Below are 5997 nucleotides of genomic sequence, written 5' to 3' on the forward strand. Positions count from 1 at the left end.
AAAATAAACTTATTATATACAAAATTTATTTCTCTATAAAAACAATTAATTATATAGCTGAGAAATTTTTAAAAAAATAAAATAGTTTATTTTTTTACAGTTGTTTAACATTATGTTATGATGAATTTTTTTTATTATAATTTAGTTTTCTTTCATTAAAATATATTGTTAACATGAAAATTTATTTAATTTTTTTATTAATTTAACAAAATTTAAATTAGTTACTTATTCATCAAGATTTTAGTGAATATTATGATTTCAAATTAATAATATATTTAGAAATACATACAATTTAGAAATTTCACCAAAAAGTACACAAAAATATGTATGAAAGATTATAGTTTTAAATTAACAATACGGTTATACTATTACACTTCAATGACATTGTGCTTTTCTATTTGTTTTAAATAATATTAATAACGGAGATAAGTAATACATATAAAAACAATGGATTATAATGATGAGTAACTCAAAAATGGGTGAGTAATACTTTTTTATATAATGATTGCTACTAACAATTAAAGTAAATAACTTGACACTAAATGCAAAAAATAATGGAATGTAAAAGTGTATATATATATATAATTAAAAAGAAAGTGAAAATTTAATTTTTTATTCTTTTTATAGTATGTTTATAGCTTTTCCCTTTCTTAAATCCACCAAAGAAAAAGTTGGCGTTAGTGGTTAAGGTGTTTGAAGGGTTAATATTAGGTCATGGGTTCAAATCTAGGTGTTTTGAATTTATTAATTTTCTTTTTAAAATTAAAAAAAATGGCCAACCCACCATATTGGAATGGCCCCAACTCGTAACTAGACCCGCTACATTGCCGGCCTGTTACAGGTTACCAGCCTGACCCACCGGGTCAGCTGAACCGACAGGTTCGGCGGATCAGGCCAAAAGACGGCTCATGCCCCCTCTAGTAACATTATCTCTATTGGTCAAATTTTATGGACTTTGTATGACCAAATCAAGAGCTTAATCTGAGCTCATTTAGGTGATCAAATGATTCAATTTTTAATTTGTTAGGTGAATTCATTTTTTTTTAAACTATAAATAATTCATTAAAGTAAAAAAAAAACTATTAAATAATAACAATCAAATAATCCATTTACAGCGTATAAAATAATTAAAGTAATATTTAATTTAATTTAAAAAAAATTATGTGTGTTTAAAATGTGTAAAATGGATTATATTTAATAAAAATAATAAGGTGTTTTAAAAATCAATAAATTAATAATAATATATTATTTTAAAATAAACAGGTTTAAAAATTAAGAATTTTTGAAAAACAATAATAATCTTTAAAAAAAAATTGGTTAAAAAAAAGGGAAATTATTTTTTACCCCCTAACAGTTTCAAAACTTCCCAGACAGCCCCTCTGATTTCTGAGTTTACCATACAACCCTTCCTTTTTATTTCACTTCAATTTTTCCCCAATGCAGCTCATTATGTCTAGTTCATTTAATTAAATTCCATCTTTACCTTTGGCAATGGTGGAAAAAAACACATCATCCATTTGAAAATTGTATTTTTCATCATCAAATCACCCAGTTTTTTTTTCCTTCTTTTTAAACATTTTTTGGAAGACCTTGAGCCTTACCGTGCATCTCTAGTGGGATTCGATCGTTTTTGTTGCCGCCTTATGTTGCTATGGATTCTTTGGATTCGCCTTCTAGTTTGGCGGCGGAATCGGGTAAGAAAGGCTCGATGGGGGATGTGATGTACTTTGGAGAACCGAAGAAATCTGATGTGGCGGAAGGAGGGGGTGGAAGGAGGATGAGGAGGGTGAAATGTATGAGGTGTTTTGTAAGAGAGGAAGGAAGAGGCTTGAGATGGAGGACTGATTTAGGGCTTATGTCGATCCCCTTGGAGATTTTGAATTGGTACATGTGTGTGTTTTTTTAATTCCTATTTATCCGATTTATATCCATTTTTTTTAATGGATAAATTTGAAATTGTTGGAATGTTTACCATGGGGCTGATTGTTGGGAGCATGTTAGCTTAAACACAAACACAGATAATTAAATGGAAACAAGGTAATTTAAACAAAAATAATTACTATTAAACAGAAACCAAGATTATTAAACGGAAACGTGTTAACTTAAATAGAAACCCAGATTGATAAACGGAAACAAGATAACTTAAACAAAAAAAAACTATTGTTAAATGTAAAAAATGTATTCACAAATAGAAACCAAAACTATTAAACACAAAATAGCAAACATAATCAGATACGCATTAACATATATTGTAAAACTATTGAAACCCAACAAATTAAAAGTAAAACATTTAACAATGTGCTTTAACGTAATTAGATAAATATAAACAAGTAAACTTAAACAGTGACCAAGATTGTTACACGGAAATGTGTTAAATTAAACGGAAACCGTGATTGATAAACGGAAACAAGATAACTTAAACAAAAACAACTATTGTTAAACGTAAAACATTAAAATTTATCTTTATATTTAATTTACTTCTTCAACTTCTAACAACTCATATTCAAATTCACATTTCATTAAATTATATTTTAAATAAAGATAATTTTGAAACCGGAACAAGAATTAATTAAGAATTAGAGAGGATTTGAGGGGATAATAATTTTTAAATTCAGAGGGAAATATTGATAGAAATTTGCATGATTTAAAGAATTACGGTAAAATAGTCTAAAGTTTATAGAACAAGAATTAATTGAGAATTAGAGAGGATTTGAGGGGGTAATATGCAAATAATCCGATAAATTAGATGATCATTTAATACTAAAGAAACAAAGAGAGAGAGAGAGAGAGAGAGAGAGAGAGAGAGAGAAAGAAAGAGAGAGGTTGTGAACAAGAATTAATTCAGAATTAGAGAGGATTTGATGGGGTAATATGAAAATGAGCATTTAATCCTTCGCTTTGCAAAGCTCAGAGGCGAAAAGCTGCATCATTTCTCTCGGCCGCCTCATTCAACTCTGAGCCGGAGAGATTGATCCATATATCTATGAAAAGGTAACCCTTTTACGTTCCGATTCCCTAAAGTTCTTGTTCTTGTTTTTTTCTATTTTGTTTAATTGATTCTGTGATGGTTTTGGTATTTGACTTTGAAGATCGAATCTTTATTGGATCATTTTATTGATTTGTTAGTAATTTTGGTTGTTTGATTTTGGCTAGAATCGATTTGAATGGTTGTTGTTGTTTCCCATGTGATCGTTTTTATGTGATCTATGTTGCAATGGATGAGCGCGTTAGCTTAAACGCAAACCAGGATTGATAAATGGAAACAAGTAATTTAAACAAAAAAAAAATAACAATTGTTAAACAAAAACCAAGACTATTAAACGGAAACGTGTTAACTTAAATAGAAACCATGATTGATAAACGAAAACAAGATAACTTAAACAAAACAACTATTGTTAAACATAAAAAGCATATTTGTAAATAGAAACCCAAAACTATTAAACAGAAACTACTAAACTTAATCCGATACGCATTAACATATAATGTAAAACTATAACACAAATTCTTAATGACTTATGGTAAGCCCAGTGACCCATCAACATTGAACAAGGACTTGAAATTAGAATCCATCGAAGGTGGTCTTTCTTCCATTCCCATTGTTGGAGCCTGGACTTGAATAGGAATCCATAGTTTCTAAAGCAAGAAGGAAGATCAGAAACTAAAAAAAGAAAGAAGCTTACCAACATGAGAAGGAAGTTAAGTTGACAGCGGAAGTCCAAGGTCAGTATTGAAAGCCAAAGAATGCATCCAAGACTCTGTAAGAAGGAGAAAAGAAATGAGCGGAGAGCAAAGTTCACCTCATTGCGTTCGAGGAATGACAACATAGGTCCTAAGAAAGCTTGCTTCTAGTAATTATTTTCTCCATACACAGTATCCTTGGGGATCAAACGCTTGGAGAACAAGGGAAGAAGTGTGAGTCCTCTCTTGCAAGTAGATGAAAGGCCGAAGAGAGGAAAAAAGTTTCGCCAATAAAGATGAATACCCAAAAAAAAAACCTGTTTATCTTCTGGTTTTATCTTCTCAAGTGCCAAAGTGGTTACATAATGGCCATGATGGTCATTTCGCACTATATAGTGGTTGTCCACAACTTCCCATGCAAGGGTAATATTGTCCATGAAAATTTTAATTGACTCTGTTTCTATCCGTTAGATGCATAATGTATTAAAAAATCAGTCGAGTAAAAAGGAGGGGTTTTTTGAGGATACTAAAAGTTGGGAGGGGTAATTATCCATAAAAAAAAAAATTGTCAATGGGTTTTGGCAATTACCACTAAAAAAAAACTAAACATATGTTATTTTAATAATTTTTTACAAAAAAAAAAAGTTACAATGAAAAAACAAACCACAATTTTTTAGCTTTATAAATACACAATCCGCATCCTGAGCCATTCTGATAAATAAAATAATCACATGACCATTTAAACAATTAAAATAAATTCAAAAGCATATATACTTTTTTTTCAAATAAAAAGACATAGTCTACTGAACCAACTAATATTTTAAACCATTCATCAACTGAGGAGACAAAATTGGTATATTGGCAAAAAGCCCCATATGCGTTAAATTTGAAAAGCATGAATGAAAAACTTTGATAAATATTAATGTAGGATGGGACACCAAACATTATCCTCTTTTTTTCTTCAGAGGTTTCATAAAAGCCACCTTGACTTGTTTGTTTCAATGTACAAACCCCACCGCGAGCATTTTAAGGAGACATGGGGATCACTTTTCTGGTAGGGTCTTACATAAAAAGAAAGAAAATTTCATACAAAATTTTCAGATATCTCTTGTAAAATAATTAGGCTGCCTCATTTAATTTTGGAATTTGGCTCAAATATAGGACTTTTAATTTATTTATTTTTATTCATGTTTGTAAATTATATATTATATGTATTTCAACTTTTGAGTCCGCAACTTCAACCTTTAATGTTAAAGAAGCATAACAACTTGATGAAATAAACTAGGCTAAAATATAGTTTCAAGTTTGTATTAGCTCAAGGAGAATCAATGTATGAAAAAATTATGAACCAACCACTTATATTTTCACTAGTATTCTGTAAATTGATTTATATAAATTATAGTATGAAAAATTACTTATGACGTGAATATATATAATTGGTCAATAACATATCTATATAATATATATCAATATATATAAATTGATTTAATAGTATTTCTCCTATTTAGAATTGCATGGCAATAAATATTTATTAGTTCAGTTTGATTCTTGAAAATCTTTTAGGTGTATACCTCATAAAATTTTCATTGCTTCATGTGATGTCTAGCTGAATTAATAAATTTCTATCAAATTAATAAATGACTATAAGTGGTGCAATACCATACATGCATATCTTTTGATGACCCCTTTATAGGACTGAGCTTATCACTTTTATTTAAAATATATATATTGATGTAACCATCACCAATGATAGCTAGATTTGGAACATAATTCCATGCTTTAGTTCTAATATTCTTTCTTCAATCAATTCTTCTTTTTCTTTACCAAATGTTCCTTGAATTGCACGGATTCAAGAATTAAATGATTCTGAATTTTTCATTATGTTGCTGTTTTCCCCACCTATTATTTTTTATTAACAATTTGCACATGGAACTACCTTCACTTACCGGAGGACAAAAAAACAATTTCCTTTAGAATAGTGCAGCATTAATTGCTTCAAAATAGTCCCAAACTTAACTCGCGCCTCTCTAACTTGATCTTTGTTGGTCTGTATTCACACGTCTACCTATTATTTGTGTGTTCATCTTAGTAATCCAACCCTTTTAAGTTTGAATATATTTTTCCATCTCTACTTTATATACCTATTAAGTAATCCACCCCTTTTAAGTTTTGAAATATATTTTTATTAGACTCAACCAATCCCAAAAATTGTCTATTTTGATTTGTCCTGCAGCAAAACTCACAATTTTATTTTATAAAAAACTTTTCGCATGTTTTATGCCCAAGTAATACATATAAACATGTGATTCTTTTCTTGTA

This window comes from Dioscorea cayenensis, chromosome 10 (genome assembly GCF_009730915.1).
Source record: "Dioscorea cayenensis subsp. rotundata cultivar TDr96_F1 chromosome 10, TDr96_F1_v2_PseudoChromosome.rev07_lg8_w22 25.fasta, whole genome shotgun sequence".
Classification (NCBI taxonomy): Eukaryota; Viridiplantae; Streptophyta; class Magnoliopsida; order Dioscoreales; family Dioscoreaceae; genus Dioscorea; species Dioscorea cayenensis.